The sequence below is a fragment of the Xiphophorus maculatus genome, chromosome 12, assembly GCF_002775205.1.
Source record: "Xiphophorus maculatus strain JP 163 A chromosome 12, X_maculatus-5.0-male, whole genome shotgun sequence".
NCBI classification, from domain to species: Eukaryota; Metazoa; Chordata; class Actinopteri; order Cyprinodontiformes; family Poeciliidae; genus Xiphophorus; species Xiphophorus maculatus.
In genome coordinates, this window is record NC_036454.1 from 18,303,448 (window position 1) to 18,322,635 (window position 19,188).

At 42.1% G+C, this 19,188-nt stretch overlaps 1 protein-coding gene across 1 annotated transcript in view; it reads right to left on the reverse strand.

Moving 5' to 3' along the window:
• Positions 1-18,834, reverse strand: part of fam222a (family with sequence similarity 222 member A) — a 65,307-nt gene extending 46,473 nt beyond the window's left edge. The window contains exon 1 of the mRNA XM_005804030.2: positions 17,914-18,834. The gene's annotated coding sequence lies outside the window, so the exon portion shown is untranslated. The remainder of the gene's footprint in view (positions 1-17,913) is intronic.
• Between the last annotated feature and the right edge of the window lie 354 nt (positions 18,835-19,188).

Genomic DNA, 19,188 nt, shown 5'->3' on the forward strand with positions numbered 1-19,188 from the left:
TGGCTTTTGTATAAATGACCACCCAACGCTGATGATTTACAGATGTATGAAACATTCGCGTTTACAACTGTTAGCTTCAGCCTCTTGGATCAACTACTCTGGATTTATACCTAATGAAAATGGTAAGACTGATGTACTGCAGGTAAGATATTGATTGTCCATAACCGTTTACTGCATCTTGACTTTAAAAAATCCCGAAACAATCCCTTTAAATGCCTCTATCTCACTTCCTGCATCTCCATCCCAGCTCCTTCTAATAACAGAGTATAGAGCAGAATAAATGTCTCTCTGGCATCTTCTTTTCAACTAGAGGCCCCTTAGAAATCTATGCACATCACCCCCCCTCCATCCCCCAAATTAGCACCACAGGGACACCTTTCTCTCCGCCCCCGCCTGCTGCCGGCAGCTCTTTGGCATATCTGTACCGGGGAAAATATTTCACACTGTATGAATTATTAAGCGCGGGGCCAGTGCTAAGCAGTGTGGAGATAGACCAGTTATTCACAGCTCTATTGGGACGGATGCGTCGGGAACCCAGGCCGCTCGCCTATCAGATCGTTTGTCACGAGCGATAGACAATTTACAATGAGAGAATTTTTCAATTTATTCATTCTGCTGTCACTGCAGTTTTCAACCACCGCGCTTTCCTCTCAACAAACCCCCGCCTCCTTCAAATCTGTCTCATCTGCTGAGGGGGCTCTGTGACCGAAAAGGTTTCTCTGTCTTCTGCTCACTTTTTTGTCTTCCCAGTTTAAGGAAGAGACGAGAGGAGACAGATTCTGTTCCTTTAATATGAACCATGGTGAAGGCATGTTGAGGACATCTGTTGAGAAATTTCTGATGTCCGACGTTGTAAAGCTTGACCTGTTGATATACATTTTGAGAGACTCGAGTTTCTCTTTACAGAATATTATTTATGATATCATAGAGTTCCTTGACTTCATTTTAAACAGTCCATGAACTGTGAATCCTCTTAGAGTTGGATCATATACTATTGTACAATGTCCCTAGAATATGTTCCTTAAGTATCCGGATTCATTGTATTAAAAATTGTCATCAGCTTGTATTGTATTCCCAATAGTAGTTAGTAATGCAACAGTTACATCTTTATTGTTTTCCAGGTCGCAGCTAGAACTTGCTCAAATTTAATTGAGCAAGTTCTGAGCAAGTTAATTCTCAGAAAAGACGAAGCGAACAGAGCACTAGATCCTTTCAAAGTTGCCCATTTTTGACAAGTTTGAAAAGCTATGATTAATATTTTCAAAAACTTCTAAAGAAACAAATGTGTTTTAAAACAAAATCTGAAAGGGAGGATTAATGTTTGTTTTCAGTTACCGCAAAATGCTGAAGAAAACTCAGAAAAAGTACATGTATATGTATATAAAGTACATATACATAGGGCCTCAGCTAGAAATGCATTGCATTCTGCAATTTCACCCTTATTTGAGGTGAAGCAGATGTCTAAACACCCACAGATTTCATTTTTGTTCCCTTCAAACACCGTTGAAAAGCACAAACCGCAGAGCAGACCAGCATCAGGAGCTGAAAGCAGCACTTCAATGTTTCACCAGACAGAAACTCAAATCCACAAGAGGAAATAAAAACTGTTGTTTGCTCTCAGTGCTGTCTCTACAATAGATACAGAGTAGACATTGTTTGGTTTTTTTTTAGGTCCAAAATGTTCAGTGAAAGCAGCTTGACCTGTAAAACCGCCCTGGCTGTTCCTGTGACGTCCTTTGAACCCCTGTCATAGACCGGCTGCGCTGAATGGGTGGTGATGTGAAAAGCTGAGATGTTAGATAAATGTTCCTCACAGGCAAGGCCTCTGCCCTCATTTTGATGCTGCATTCTTACACTCAAATACTACTCCCCCTCTTCAACATGCAAGCACACACACAGACACACACATGCTAACACAGACATGCAGTGCCAACAATTCCAGTGAGGGCAGCGTTTGTTTGGGGACAAGGTGACCCTGTTGCCCGGGGGCCTGTGAACAAGCACAATAGAGGCCTCTCATCCTGCGCACACCCAGCCGGCTGTGTTGGACCGATGATGGGCGGAGGGTGGGTTGTGAGTGTGTGTGAGGCATCACAACACCCCTCTATTGCAGCTTTAAAGCCTCATTCAGGAAGCCCCCTGAGATAACTCCTTTCACACCCCGCACAGACGGAGCAAAATCCCCGCTTCTAACCCAGAGTCACGCAGTCAACAGATGGAGCGGCTATTGAGTGAAGGATCGCGCCGGCAGAGGCGGCTCCCCATCCATCCCCGCTGGAAACAATGGGGCAGCAGGTCAAGAGTGCTGTCTCCAGGAGGAGGGGGTCAGGCAGGAGGTGGCGCTGGGGGGTTACTGCTTTGAAAGAAAGTCAAGCTATGTGAGCACTTTGAAAAGCAGAGGAACTGAGAGAAATGTTTTCTTTCGGATGCTGGACGCAGGGGAGGAGGTTGGTGGCTGCATGTGAGGCGCTCCGGCTGGTTGCCGAGGATTGAGATTATGTGGAGGAAGGAGGCTGGAGGGGGGGAGGGAGTGAATCTGGGACAGCAATGTTTGTATTTAACCTGCAAACAAGCATAAAAAGATGCCCCTGTGCACACACATCTGACAGTCTCACAGTTAGGCGCACATTTCAAGCTGCAGAACGCAAAAAAAAAAAAAACGTAACATGCTGAACTATTTATTAGAAAATTGCAATAAGATTTGAGAGACAGATGCCTATTATTTAATCATACAGAGTATTTAAAACTAGTCAAACTTGGAGATGTAATAATGTAACTATACATCCAGCTCAAGTTGTAGCAACATTTTCTGGAAAACTACAAATCCCATTTTTCCCCCAGTTTTCTTACCAGTAAGAGTTTCACAGTGTTCTAGACCAGTTTTTCTCAGCCTGTGAGTTCTGAGTCCAAAAGGTGGGACAAACAGAAACAAAGAGCTGCATCAGTCACTAAATAATAAAAATATGACGTAAAAATGTCCTTGATCTGGTTTGTGGCTTCAGTGAGAAGTCCCAAACCATGACTACCTTCTTAGAAAACCTAATCAGTCTACTCCAGTGCAGGTGTGACTGGTTCATGAACTGTGCGTTTTTATGCTTGTCACGTTGTAAAACACGATGCACAGGTGTATTGGTTAACTGCCCCTACGTATGAGTGTTTGTGTGCATGGTTGCTTTGAACTGTGTGTTTGTGTGTTGCAGTGATGGACTTGAGACCTGCGCAGGTTGTACCACACCTCTCGCCTAATGACTGCTGCAGACGAGCACCAGAGCGCCCTGCAACCCTGCACAGATAAGCAGGTAGACGATAGATGGATGTATGGATGGAAGTATAGTAGTAAGGTGAATCAAATCCCATAGATCAATTGAAAATCCCCATATTTTTACATTTTCACAAGTAGAATAAAGTTAAATTATAACCCTATTTTAAAATATTTTCTCCTGAGTGAATAATTGTCCTGTAGAATCGTCCTGTTCAGCCTTGGTCTGTTTGACTATTTTATGTTTAAGTTCAGTCAACTTCATTGTCAAATTTTCAAATTTCAATAACTTCTTAGGGCCCTGCAGGAACCCAGCATAATAACTATAATGATAATCGTAAAAGAGATAGTCATGACAACATCTTACACTTACTTCCCCAGACGAACTCCCTTCCTGGATAGCGCTCAGTGAGACAGACTTTAATTTGATGTGAAACATACTTCTAACATAGCACAAAAGAGGTCTTGTTACACCCCCATAAAGGCACAGAATTAACAGCCTACCGTTTCCTTGGGCAGCTCAATAATGCCCCTAAAGTCTGCATTACTATGACATTAGATTGGTCTGATTTTCTTACTTGCTAATTGATTTTTGTGTTTCTTCTCAAAATGAAAAAGCAGCTCCGGACCACATATCTATGAATAGCTATGCGCTCAGCCATTCATGTGTGAGGACGTGCACCAGGCCATGACCGCACAGATGATCGCAAAGCAGTCGCACCTCGCTCTGGGGGAAAGTATATCCATTTCCATTGACCAGCACTGCTGCTATCATGTGGCTCTGACCTGGGAGTCTATTAGTCATCTAGTTTGCCCTGCCTCACTGGGTTTCCATGACCGGAGTGGAGACAAAAAGACTTGAGGGTGGTATTCGGTGATCCCAGCGTTTCTCGTCTGCCATAAACATTCCTGTGAGCGAGATGCCAAATACTCCTGCCACATGTTCCTCATCCCAGAGAGATTTGGTTTATGGGGCTATTTTGCACAGGAAGGCACTCATTACCGAGCGGAGGGTGTCAGAAACCCTGCAGCTACTCTCCATTTACAACCACTTGACAAGAAAGTCTCACAAAAAGACTTCCTACCACAAATAACACATAATTAAACACAAAAGCAGGGTTGATAAAATCAGAGTGGAGTATGGCTTTTCAAGGTGGAATGGCTGAAAAAAGAAAACTTGTCAAAGACAGCATTATTTCTCTCTAAACAAACTGTCAGCTAAGCACAAAGCACAAAAGCTTATTCTACCTTCTATAGGTCACATCAAAATACATCAATGGCTTGCCATTTCAGAATATGCTGCTGTTATGCTATTTGAGGCCAGAATTGAAGAAAATAAAGCCCATTCCAACCATGCTTAGAAGAGATCAATAAGCACACACAAAAAAGAAAAGGGCCAAAAACACAGAAGCTTTTATTCAGAGTGCCACAGTACTGGTAAAAGCACAAAATACACCTGGAGAGTCAAAGCTGAGAGCGGCAGAGGACAACAGAGCCCACACAGCTATCAGGAGGGGCAAGAGAGTCCTGGCAATATTAAGACCTCAATAACACAGCAGCTAATAAATTCCTAATATTGTTGGTTTTAAGAAGCCGTTCCCTTCCACAGTGAGACCTGATTCAACCCTGGCTGTTTCTTTTTTCCTTTCTTTTCCCCCTTTCAGCGTAGTCTCACAAGGTCCTTGGTTCTAAGCAAACAATGCTGCTGGGCGGCAGCCCTTATTTAAAAGATTAATAGGATGCTGTCTTGGCAAAGAAGCAATCAGTGAGGTTTCTGTGACAGCAGAAAACATGTGAAAACAAGGCAAAGAGGAGAGACCATTGTCCCGGTTACCAACTGCCTGCCGCGGCTCAATTGAGGTAGCTGCTGCTTTCCAGCCCTGCCGTCAATCATGGCGGCAAGCGTCAATGGGGGAAATTTAAATGATAAAACGATAAGTCATGAGCAGGCGATTTTGCTGTCAAAAACTGGACGGGGACCATTTAAAATGACTTTGTGCAGAGATTTCACCACAGCCAGATGGAATTTGGGTTTGAAGGCATTTCCTCTCCATCATGACAGAATGTGTAATCACAAGGGGTGTATTAAATATCCATATTTCTACCCAAAGCACTATCTGGCTGCAGTTAGCAGGTGAGTAAGTGTAGGTTATCGTTATTAGGCCCCAATGTGGGATTGTGGGATTTAAACTCACAATTCTGTTGAGTGTCTATCCATGTCTGAGACTTATTCTGAAGTAAGAAAGGAAGTGATTCTTGAATTGTTGTTTTGAGTTGATAGAGAGGACTAAAGAAAGTCTTGGTTGCATAAGAGGTAAAGAAGCTTCCATCACATCTCAGTTGTTTGAGCAAAAGTATCTTTGGCAATGAGGTAGAAAAGGAAACTCTTCTTCATATGCTAGTAGCTATACGTGATATTGTCAGCAAAACCTATGGTTGCATGATAAAATAAAGTAAAATACCCCATCTTGGTACAGCTGAAAATGTAATACCACACTCTTGATCTCACAAAAAAACATTTAGTGCTGCAGCGCATCAAAAGCGAAAAGCAAACAATAAACTTTCAAAGGGTCTTGACGTTCCACAAAATGTACTTTGTTTCCTCACATTTAGACCACTGTTCAATAAACCAGCAAACGACTACACAACAGCAGCTTCAATTTTGGTAAGGTGATGAACTATCAAAGTAACAGGGCATCTCAGGAACTATGTTTTTTCATTTCTCTTTTTGCATAATAGTTTTCAAGCAACATTTCTGAAATCTCGTTTTATTAAATGTTGGCTGTCATCTCGTCTTGTTCTGGGTGTTCCTTTCAATCCCTGTTTACAACTGGCATCATGAATATATAACAAAAAAACTGACAAAAATACAAGTTTAAGATACTTAAATGAAGACACCAAACCATTTTCTCAGCTCCAATAAACATGATCCATCACATTTCACCCGCAGTCTGAATGAATATGCAGCTGTTGTTGTGTCTGAGAGGCAACCAGTTATCAATTGCTTTAATGGTTCCATCCATAAAGATGCTTAGGAATGATTGTAACATATTCAGCGGGCAAACTTTAATCTCCCCCGTGTTTGCAGAAAATATTTCTCAGTTAAACAACTATCAGAACTCTGTTACTTGTCATTCTCCTCTCTCTGTCCCCTCACATCTGTCTAATATCTCTGCTGCTATCAAATGAAGCCAAAAACTGCCAGCAAAAGTATCTTTAAAAAATGCATGACGGAAAGTAATGACAGCCGCCGAGAAGATGACAGAGCGGGGAAAAACACAAGTGAGCTGCTGAGGAAGTAAGAGAAAAACACTAAACAGCTGCTGCTTCTTCCCCTCCCACCCCTGTTCCCTTTGTTTTTCCCCAGGAGAGAGTCCCATGTGATCTGCCTGATCCTGGTTTGTGGCTGACAGAGGGGGCCGCAGCTCTGCTCATCTCCCCACTCACATGGCTCCGTGCCCCTCCGCCGCCTGCCTCAGCATCACTCCACTGCCAGGAGGGGGAAGGATGGTGGGGAGGGAGGAGCGGAGAGGGGTGGGCTGCAATAAGGAGAGACTCTCCCAGTAGGTTCTCGTCAGTTCCAGGCCATTGCACCTTGCTCGCTGGGACTTTGTTTACACACACGTGCACACACATCCATGCAGAGGCAGATGACTATTAATGGATACGATAATGGGTTGCGTTCTTTGTCTTCCCCCCCCACACACAGTCAAATGTTTTGTCTTTAAGAACGACTGTGACAACGTGAGTGGCAGTTCGAGGCCCCGCAGAGCTTATTAAGGTGGCACAGGAGCAGATAACTCTCAATCAAAAGCCAGCGATACGGTTGATGTGGTCAGTGGTAATGTGCAGCCAAAAGGTCTGACATACTTCTTCGGTCTTTGGGGATGAGCAGAGAACGGCAGGCTGCCCTTGTGCGTTCAGTCTCTACAGATGTTGCCTTGGAGAGTGGCTGACTAGTTGGCTGCCGTGACAGCTGGACAGCTGTTCTTATAGACGCAGCCACAGAAGCATGCCACAGAAGTCTGTGTGCGCGTGTGTGTGTGCATGTTTATTTTATCCGTCTGAAGTTCCCAGGACGTGCAAAGCTGTCAATTTTACCAATGGTGCATGATTCGGGATGAGGGAAGATGGCACTGAACAGGATATGGAGAGAGAGCACAGATGGGCAAAAATCAGACACGGCTGATGTTCTCTAAAGGGATAGCTTGGATTGTTTTTTTCTGTGAAATTATTGTCAGTAATCGTTATCCTAACTGCAGAAGAAGGTTGTCACATTGTAATATTTGAAGCAAAGGTTAATATGGTTTTCAGACCAGAACTGGCAATCGTTAAGCTCGCCACAGGCGTTAGAGGTGATCCCTGCTTTGGTAGTGGCAGTGATGAGCTCTGAAACTCGTTCATCCACAGCAGAGTACAGAAACAAAACAGCAAGCAGATCCTGGTTATTTTAAAAATGCAAAGCTGCAGTCCTATCAGCTAAAATAATACGTTTATCTTGTGGTAAAAGAAAAAAAAGAAACACCAACAGACGTAAACCTGCAAGTGACACAGAAATGAAGAGAATCAGCAACAGAGAGAAGTGTGTGATAAGAGATATTGTAACACAGTGAGCAGTGTGCTTGCAACAAATCTCTGCTTCCACATTGACTGCTTGCTTTCTGCTCAGTTGTGCACTGTGGTCAAAGTTCAGCAAATTTCAGCTTTGACCACAGCTCAGCGCCGGCTCCATCAAGTTGGACGTAGCTCCACAGCGATGTGGGCGCAGAGCAAATCTGTTAAACAACGTATGCAACACAAATGAAACACTTCCAGAATGTTATGCTTTGACAAATAGTCTGATGAGAGATCCTATTTTGAAGGTAATTTAGCTGAAGTAAAGGTTTGGATTTCTTGATGGCTCTTGTCTTTTCCCAGGACTCACAGTTGGACTTACAATCAGCTGTTCAGGTAACAAACTGTGCAGAGTAACAGAGATGTGAAAACATTGACCAAATTAACATTTCTCGGTAAGAGTAAGCCTTTAATTTCCTCTAATGCCGAATTTTATTCTCAAGACAGAAACATTTTCAGTTTGAGTCATTTTAAGCAACTAATATTGAGGTAAATATCTGCTTAGCTTTTCAGCAAACTGAGTGTTATGCGGCATATTTCTGCAAGAGGTGAGGAAGCTATTAGCGGTAGCTGCTGTGACTTTTTAGTAAAATTGTGTTATATTTCATGAAATGCAATTTAACAAGTACTTTAATTATTGTGTAAAAGAAAGATTTGGAAAATTATTTGACTGGCAACATCAGTGACAACTGATGTTTAAATCTTTGTCATGCTTAGATATTTTCTCTCTTTAAAACAAACTAATCCAAAATAAAGATGCAGTAATGCAATAGACAACGGCAAAACTCCAGTATACGTAGATTACAGGCAAGATAATCGCCAGTTGGAATAAAAAAGCAGAGAAAAGCTGAAAAGCAGGTGAAATGCTTAAAAACACTCCATAGCATTAAACACTTTCACCTGCTGAATAAACAAATCATGAGTCTAAGAACCTGGAGAGATGCCAGTCACTCGTGCCAAAACTCAAATGTGTCCTAAGTGAGCCAGCCTATTCATTATGCCACAAAAGGTCAGCAATTTGTTCAACTCAATAAAAATGTTAATAAACCTAAGAGCTCGAAAGAAGCTGCGCTCACAGGCCTCTGGTTGGCCATCAAAAAATCATGGATATGTGACTCCGAATGTTTGCTCGTGCATCTGTTTGAGTGCAGTGCTGCCGCTGCAGCGTTACATAGGTCAAAGGTTGTAGTGCTGCAGCTATCTGACTGGAAATAGAGCTTTGGCCTGGTCATAATCCTGGTCAAACTCCACTAACAGAGCAGATATAAACACCCAAGCATCAATCTGCCGCTAGCATAAGTCAGTAAAGTGAGTTGATAAGTGCCACCTCTGGCTCAAACTCTCATCAATCCCTGCTATAAAAAACAAGACACTGTGTTATAATTATTTATGAAATCTTTTACAGGAAAAAGAAAAGATGATTGCTGTGGATGGAAGTCTGGAAGTGGGTGGGGGTGGGTCATTGCTAAGCAACCAGTCATTATCCTCCATAGTGGAGCGAGGTGACCGGCCATCCGTCTAAACTCCAGCGGCTCGCCTGGCTTCTGTAAACCCCCACCGCCGCCTCCTCCCTTCTTCACTCTGCCACTCTCTCTCTCCCTCTTCCTCGCTCCCTTCAGCCGTCTCCCCGTCCGAATACAAACAGAGATAAAGAACGCTGCAATCGCTCTTGACACACAAATAGGTTAACACAATAAAGCCGGCTTTGCTTGGCTCACTCGAGGGAGGAAAGCAATTCCAGCAGCAGGCAGGAGGTAATAAAACAGGGCTAGGAGTGTGTGTGTGCGTGCGCGTGCGTGTGTCCATACATGTCCTCATGTCAACATTTCTATGTTTTTGTGTGAGAGTGGAAACAGGCACACTGAAGCTCCTTGCCCCGGAGGCCTAATATCCCATGGATTTTCAACCCTATCCCGATACAAACAATAACACGGGAGAAAATGACGGAAATTCCAGAATACTCTTCCATTTAGAAAGAGAAAATGGTGCTTTTATATTAACAATATATCCGACCTGCTTGAACCTTATGCATACACATGAATATATCCCTATGGGTCACATGCCCGCTCTGTTGTAAATGGTCTCCAGCATGGTTAAAATTCATAAAAAGAATGAGTTTTATCTGTGCATGCCTTGCCTTACTTTCCCTCATGCAGCTGCCAAGCCTGGCAATAAATGATAAAAATCTCCAGAGTTTTATTAAATCGTCCCACATTCACAATGAAATCGGGAGAGGAGCAAAAAAATAAATAAAAATAAAAATATGGCGAGGTGGCTTTTGCAATTACAGCTCCGGACCAGACAACATTGTTTTCTCCAGTCAGTGGAAATTTCATTACCTTACAGCAATGGCCACACAATTGGGTAATAGCCTCTTTTTGTCACAGACACAAGCTGTCTGCGGGAGGTGTGACACCCCATAAGCGTTATCCATTTGCAACAAAATGCATCGAGCCTGTCGCGGTCCAGATGCTGGTCAGCATAATGTGCCCTGTTACTCAGCAATACGAAGGAAGTGTTAGACTAAAGCAGTGGTCAGAGGATGGTTCCTGAAACGACGGTGGTGTAATGAATAGCATCAAACCTTGATGCATCCATGCAGCGGAAAGCTGTGTCCTGAGCCGCTGAACATGGAGCTGGTCAATAATTACAGAAAGGGTTGGTACATTTACCCGCAGGAGGGCTGAAGTATTAAGAAACCAAAACTAATATGTCACATTTTAATTAAACAGTTTTTTCCATATCCACCAGCAGAAAAAAACAGAATCAGATGGAAAACTGACTTGACAAAAGCAAAGGAGAGTTGAATGTTATTGATCAGTCTTAGTTTTTTTATTGCGTAAACAATGATGACCACACAGCAAGGAACTAGAAACTAGACATTACACTGAGAAATTGTCTTTTGACCAAAATCAGTTGATTGTCGTCTCAATTCTCTCTGACATGTGACTGATTGATGTGCAACTTAAAGTTCAGTTTTTTTCAGCCTGTATGATATAACAACTCAGGGCCTGTAACACCGTCCTCCAAGTTCTGTAAATTCTTGAGTATCTAAACATTTATGGCACTTATGGGCAGAAAAAGTACAAATTGACGACCATTTTATTCAATTTTCCTTAAGGATTGCAAAACATAATATATGTAAGAATTTCTGAAAACAAATGATCTGCCATCATCATGTTTACTTATAAGCACTGTTTTGTACATGGTGTGTTTGTGAAAACCCCAGACTTAAGACCGTCTGATCTCCAGTCAGTAGCAGCAGCTGAAAACAGAGCTGGTCATTTATTAATTAAACCAAACAATAATCACAGTGCACTTGCTTTCACTCGAAGGTTGGAGTTGGACAAGGAAATATGTATGACTTTACATGTGAGAAAAGCAGTGGGGTTTGTTAATAATTAAGCTAACGGCTTTTGGCAATATGAGGCGATTACAGTGTATTTTTATTCCCGTATACTGAAGGGACATGCTGACAAAATAGTGATGGAAGAGATCTTAGTATTTTACTGGTTTAATTACATACAAACCAAAGGATTAATAAATAGCTTATTCATAAAACGTTCTCTTTGTTTTATGTGTGTGGAGGCCATACTGGATGCTATACTCTGGGCTGTTCGGCAAACCCCCGACTTTTCCCATCAGAATTTCGTCTTCAGGGGTTAATCTTATTGGATCTGCGACAGAAAACTTGGAAGATCTGATTTCCGATTCCAAATAGAGTGCACCATATGACCAACAATGTTTAGAAAAATGAGTCAGAAGTGGCATTTATGGAATAAGCTGGAAATAAGGAAGGTAAGGCAAGGTAATTATATAGCACATTTTCAGCAACAAGGCAATACAAAGTGCTTTACAGGAAGAGCACAGACCTATGCAGCACATTGACCCCACTATTCTTCCACTTCTGACCCAACTTTTGTTCAATTTAAAAGGTCAATATCTTTTACATTTTTTGTAAAACGCAGATTTTTTGTAAAAGGCAAGATTTTTGAAATCTTGCAGATAAAAAAACAGACCCTGGTTTTCAACATATTCTAGTTTTTTGTACTTGATGACCAATACCAATGCAATTCTCTTGTCTGATCGAGAGAGGGGTTTGTGCTGAGGTGACACTGGTATAGCCACCAAATAACATGAAGTACTGAGGCAAAAGAATCTCTAGCACCAAACTAGCACTGGGTAATGTTGGAAAAACCTCAGAGATCTTCAAACCACCACATGGACAGTAACTGTGATAAAGAAACAGTAATATTTAATCACTAGCTCATCTTTAAATAGTAAACTCATTAAGAGAGACGTTGAGCAAAAGTGTCCATTATTTTCCTTGCTTTTACCCGTTTCCGTCCTTCAACCAGGTAATCAGACAGCAGAGACGTAAAATGGTGGCCATTGTCGACAGGGAATAAATTACCAAAGCATGAAGAGAAAACATCTTATCTGGCTGATGTATTTCCTGCTTCTGCAGAAAGCTACAAAGCCCAAGGGAGCGCAGTCAACCAAAATGCAGAGAGATGGAGATTAGCATGATGTGCAGTTCCTTGTTCCATTAAAGTTTGATCTTCCTCAATAGCCGAGGAGAATCAGATATCTCCCATTCAAGATTAAAGTACGCCAGCATAGAGGGGGGAAGATTAATCAGAGGCCTGTGTGAGATAAAAACAGCCTCGCTTCTGGCATGGAAAACAGTAGCAATAAAGAGTTCAGCTGATAATATGAAACATGGCGAGCCACAATAGCAAATCAAACAGCATGTGCGGGCCTCCAAAAAACAAATCAAAGCACAGACTAACACCACAGTGCAGCGGCTGGAGGAGTGCAGCAGGGGCTGATCTGATTGCAGTCCAGGCCTTCATTTTATTACTGGTTAAGGTTGAAGAGGGCAAGCTGTGGATTTTTTCCCATGTTGCTCTGTCGCCAGCCTCTCATTCCCTCTCCTCCTCTTCTCCTTGAGATCAATGGCGCTGGGGTGATTTCACAGCAGCCTGCATTGTCACCCAGAACAAATCAATGTGACCATGAGGAAGGCAAGAGCGGCATTGTTTTTAAGGGGAGCAAATTCGCTGTTGGAGAGCTTGTCAGATTTGCTTTATTCTCTCTCTTCCCCCCCAAGAAGTCTTTGGAAGAAGCAAGCATAGCCTCACTTTTCAGGCTGAGTTATGGAACAAACTATAAACTGCACGGCAGTCATGGCAGTGTACTCATTAACCACAAAAAAAGAGAAAACGTCTGCTGGCTGTATTTCATATCTGCGAGGGCACCCTCGAGGAAGAAAAATGGACAAGCGGGCCCTAACCTTCCCAAGTGAAAGGCTATACATTAACCTCGGAGTCTAGTGAGATGTGACTCCATTCAGGTTTATAGGGGAGGAAGGGGAGGTCGGAGGAGTGCTGCTGTCTGTCATGCACTAACTGGCTGCAGATAACCCTGATGAGGATCAGGCAAGCAGAGTATTGGTCAGGTAATCCCTGGAGATTGGTCAAAACAACAGGAAATCAGACTCCCAATGGGCACACAATGGATAACATATGATCTTCAGGAAAAGTAGTCATACTTCTTATGCTTTTCAACATTTGGTATTGTTACAGTCACAAACATAAAGGTATTTTATCATATAGTTCTTGTGCGCAACTGAACCGTAGCATAGCATTACAGAGCAAGTAGCAACACAAAGAAAAGTCTGGGACAAAGTTGTGTAGAAGTTTAAAGGAGGGTTAGTTTATAAAACAGTATATCTGACAGAGCATTGTTCAATTTATCATCTGAAAATGGAATCAGTATGGCAGAACAACAAACCTTACAAGACATGCCTCTGCACCTGAACTGATAGTCTGGACAGCCAAGAGACCCATGCTAACTGATCAAATGGTTGGAGCTAAAATCAGGAAAATCCTGGATTAAAATATGGTTGAGAGGAAATCTCAATACAATACATTTACATTAGTGATTGTAAGGTGAAAAATGTATAAGAAAAAAGTTCAAGGGGTGTCAGTAATTTTGTAAGATGTTTTATGCAACACTCCTGACAATCAGGAAAGCATCTAGGAACATCTGAGATGAATATTTAAATGTTAGTGCCAAAGGTTATTTTCCAAGACTGTTGTGCTGAATTTGAACTCAACATGAGTTTCCAGCAGGAGTCCTGAAGACGTCTTTAAATTGTGTGATGAGAAATAAAGAAAACTGGATTCAGTTTGGGCTTTAGCCACTCGGTCACACACAAGTAACCATGATCGTAACCTAGTTTTATGGTACATCTGTGTACCATAATGCTGGATTTTATCAACAATTCAGCATTGTTGATAAAAGGTGTGTTGATGGTAAATGTAATGTCCCTCAACAGTCCAAGCTGTCTGCTTGTCTAAGGTAACTGGTTCTATTCATGCCCACTTTGCCCCGTTCAGGAGCAGAAGTTTTATCTGACGGCTAAAAAGAGACAGTGAGGAACAATAGTTTAGTGCTAAACAATTTGCATTATAGTGCAAAAAACAGCATTTACTATTACCTGCAACAACCTAATATCATATGAAAAATACTGAGATCAAGTTGAAGACCAAATATCTTTTTCACTTGTGTTCATTCACACTGATACTCTGAAAGTCATGTTTTCTTCTCAGCAGTCCCTTGCATGTGATGCTTCTGTTTTATGCTCTGTCTTTTCATGCTCCGTTGCCACATCCCAGGTACTAATGTGCAGAGGTATCAAATCGTGCAAAATTGAAATGCACAAAAAAGGGCATGTCTCTTTTTGTTTGGCTGCATGATAAAAACAAGGACTGCTGTAGACTTTTGATATGAAACGCTTTGATCAGGTGGCTAATGAGGCACTGTTGACATTGCTTTGAGTGAAACATCCTGTTTGTTCTTTTGAGCAGCGTTTATATTTTACAGGTAAGAAACAATCTGCTGGTCTATGAAATCAACTTACATAAGAGCAAACTATTTACTTTCATGTACAGAACAAACATATTATTTCCAATCTAAAAAAATACAATTTTCTACGAATAAAACAAAATCCATCCAAAGATAGACATGTAAGACTGGACATAAGGTAGATCTTGAGTAACACACATTTTTCCTCATTCGCTCCGGCTCTCGGACACACAGGCACGCACACCCCCACACGTCTGCATCCACTATTTCAGTCATCTTAAGTGCCAAAATGAGTTTTACTGCCTCTGGGAAGGTGTTGAGACAATCAAACCATGCAGGGATTAAAAAAGATTAATACACAGCACAGGAAATTAAACTTCAGCAACTTTAACGATATTCATGAGAGCAGCTCACTTATTCCCATCAGGCAGGCACTTTTAATAAGCAAAGAATACGGTAAGGAGCCCAAAAGCTATCAATCAATCAGAGCGATATGCAATTTGAGTTGCTAGAATTGATAAAATGCCAGGCTTCTCTTAGCGTATTGCTTTTTGTTAATGCATTGCGTAAAATATACATCTCGACCTTCCAGCTGTTGGCAAATTTAATGAGTACAACAGATTGGAGTTTACATAAGCAATCTAGGTATTCTCAGTTCTGTCAGTAAGTAAAGGAATGCAGTATTTCTCAGAATTTAGATTGCTGAGTAAAAATAATTTTAGTTTTAACCAGGTGCGCCAGGAGGTTTCTAAACGGAGGTCGCTGGTTCTAACCGTATTTTTGGTGTGGCACCCCAAATCAAAACCATTGTCACAACAAGGACAAAATAAAGAAACTAATACAAATTTGGCTGTGAGTCAGTTTACCTATTTGTTACTTTCTATCCTGTTTAATTTGAAAATGTTAACATTTGTCCCCCACCTTGTTCAGTTTTGTACCATTAAACCCGTTTGTATTCATGTACAAGAACTATTATTTTTGTAATTATTTCCATGAACTATAAAACTTATTGCTCATAAAAATGATAGAAACTCACACATGATCTTATCGAATTGTATACATTGCTGTATTAAAAATTGTGTTACACCTACTTTGAATTTACCTTGGGTCATTATCCCTTTTTGGGCTAAATCAGTCACTCTGTCTATATGTCCATTTTCTACCTGTCAACCAACCGTTATGCACCCTTTTACTCCAGCCATGCTGTATTTGTTTATTTTTTAATTCTAGTTCAGAATTTCACAAATTATAGAGATAATAATAAAACTGGTCAGCTATTACATATATTTTGTAATAACTATGTATTTGGTCATATCACTATTTCTATTAGTGATGATTGCTGTTTGAACCAGCTGATTAAGAAATATGACAGATTATGACCTCTCACCAAACAAAAATAATGCAAAGAGACCTAATGCTGGTAGCTGATATTTAGTGGGAGTCATAAAACCCAGATTTACTAGCAGAAACTTTAAGTAGGATATAGAAAACCAGTTTAAATCATTAGATTGGTTGTCAAAGTAGTACAAAGGATGCAAACTGGTGCCTGTTCAGATATCAAACCTTTTGATGCAGATATCTTCTTTTTCAGCATATTAAAAAGTCAATATGAAACAAATGAAACCCAAAAGGAATGAAATGGAAAGTACTCATGAAAAACACCTGGGAGAAAAGAAGAAAGCGTTTTATGCATAATATATTGCCTCGCAATGCGGTGGCCAACAGAGTCGGAGTGGAGCAAATTTATAGGGGTGAACACGGTTCCCCACGGATACCCCTCTGATGGGGCCACTGGTTTTAACATCTTAAAAGTACCAATCATCCTCCTTTTTAATGAATAAAGAAAGCTACAAAATGAGGAATGCTTTGGAGACATGAAGGTCCAAAAGATGATCTAGCAGTAAGCCAAAAGACAAAGAGGCAGAAAAGAACAACTCCAAACTCCGAAAAGATAACTCAGTGACCCAGATATTGAAGCTTACTCCCCCATGCCATTCCATTCTCCCATGCTTTTGTCCAACCATCATGTTGAGTTAAGGCAAGCATTATGCTGGGGAGACTATTTGTTTAGGTGAGGAGCAGCCACAGAGCTAATATGAGCACAATTTGCTCAGCAGGTCATAGGCGCGGAGTGGAGGAAGTAAATGAGGCAGTTCTGTCCCCCCGGGTGCAGCTCCTGTCTCATACATCACTGGATGTTTTATTCAATACAGCCAGGAAGGACTTGATGGCAGGTGCCCTGACTGTGGGGGCGCCGGCCGTCCCTGCTGCTGGTGGTGGAGGAAGATGAGGAGGAGGGGGTCTCTCCATATTACATTCAGTCAGCCGGTCCTATCTGCAGGGCTGCGAGACAGAGCATGACTGGAGCCAGCCAGAGGAAGATCAATTTGGAAGGATGCTTGTACAGTCTAACGATAAAACACACTTGGTGCAGATTTGTTTTTCTTTTCTTCCATTGCTCAGTCAGCATAATGTGAAGCTCGTCTCTTCGCAGCGTGAGCAATGAGGCTAAATATTGCAAAGCAACCTCAGCAACCCGGCGAGGCTCAAAGTTCAGACTCTGACTTTTATTAACTCGCATTTATATTCGAGGAAAGGCGTGAATTTTAGATGCACCTACAATAAGCAGCCCGTGCAGAGGAGGGAGGCGTCTGCAGGGACGGACAGTCTCGCTGCAGACCTCAGAGCATTAAGTGAAAAAGTTTTACACACGTTTCTCTGAGCATTTTATGACTACCCGACACAAGCCCTCCAACACAGTACATGTAAGAAATGATATATGAGTGAAAAATGTCTAATTGCACCAGACAGTACAGGAGTGACGCACGGGGGCGTATAGACAGATGAAAAATTCGCACCTTTTGCTCTGAGCCGCAATCTCTCTCTCTCTCTTTCCCAGCGCCACCGGTGCCCGCGGTGCACTGCCCTCCACAACACGCTTAATTGCTACCCTTACTTGAAAAAGCCCCAATATTAAAACATCAAAGCAGTTCCTAAAGCTATTCGGTTCTCTCTAACAACGCTGCGTTTATTGTGGGTCACGTATGGAAACAAAGGCTTTAAATCAGAGACATCCGTGTGTTGCGATCCTTTATCCTAAAAGAATTTATCTAGGCAGGAAAAAACAGCATTCAGACAAGGAGAAAAAAAAAGCTAAATATACCTACCATAAATTGTTCCTTATTACAGACTAGAACTCCATGCAATCGTTAAGCAATCTGCCTCATTCTTCTTTGGGCCAAATTAAAAAGGATTCATTCCGCTTTCCCCCCCAGAAATCCAGCTGCCGCTGCTGCTTCTCTGCAAAGATTCAATGCTGATTAAGTTTATCCTCGTCTTCCAGTGGTATGCAAAAATTAAAGATTCCACAATCTCGCCTTGAGCATGCAAAGTTAATAAGCTTCGCCCTCTGTTTTTTTCCCTCTCTTTTATCAGCTCGACTTGGCTGCCGATAGAATGTGGAGGTTAAGAGCGCAGGTCGGCGGAGTCTCTCAGAAGCGTCCTCGGAAGGATTGCGCACCGAGAAGCGCTTCTCGTTTTTCAGCGCTTAACCTCTGAAAGCAAAGTGAAAAGAAACACTCGCTCTTTTCTGTCGCTTGAGGATACTTCCAAACAATGAAAAACTGGACTGTTTTACGCAGTATTCCAAAAATCCAGCGCTGTTATTACGCACGGGTCCGTCTCCTTCTTATAGACAATTTTTTTTTTAAAAAATGTAGATTGCAAACGTAAATGTTTAGGAATATGATTCAGGCAATTTTTGTGTTGATATACCCTGAATGAAATCCAGGCAGGGCCAAAGCAGCAGCCTGGAATATCCTAAACTGATGCAAAAAAATAAATAAATAAAAATCCCGGCGATCAGGCTCTGCTCCGTCCGTCACTTTCGCTGAGGGGGTCGGCAGGTTTCTCTTTCTTGGATGCGTTTCCTCCGGATTCAGACGCAGATTTCCACGTGCGGTCTTGGAGCAACCTCAGTGGCGAAACTCAACCAGCCTCTCTTTGGCGTTTAAACCAAATATAGAAACTGCTCCGTCTGAATAAAGAGCTAGCTGCTTGAGGCAGCTCCGGGGACGCGGTCCTGCCCTTCTGCCGAACCGCCGAGACTGACAATAACCCGGAACGCTGCAGACTGTCAGGCTGCTCAGACCGCCCACCGACCAATCACATATCTCGGGGAATAGACACATTCCCACGGGTTGGCCAATCACCGGTAATTGAAGGCTGTTACCATAGAGACGCTCCGGCGTCTTAGCGTCTGAAACCACGTTGTTTATATACGCGGAAGATAACAAAAAAAGGAGAAGGATTTGATATAAATTGCAGTGACAGGACGGAGATTGGGATCTTTGATCAACTTATTTTAAGCAAAGCAACGTTTCGGCTCTTATTTAGCTTTCCGGTTGAGGGCTGAAGGCAGCATCCTCTAATGGGACGAACAG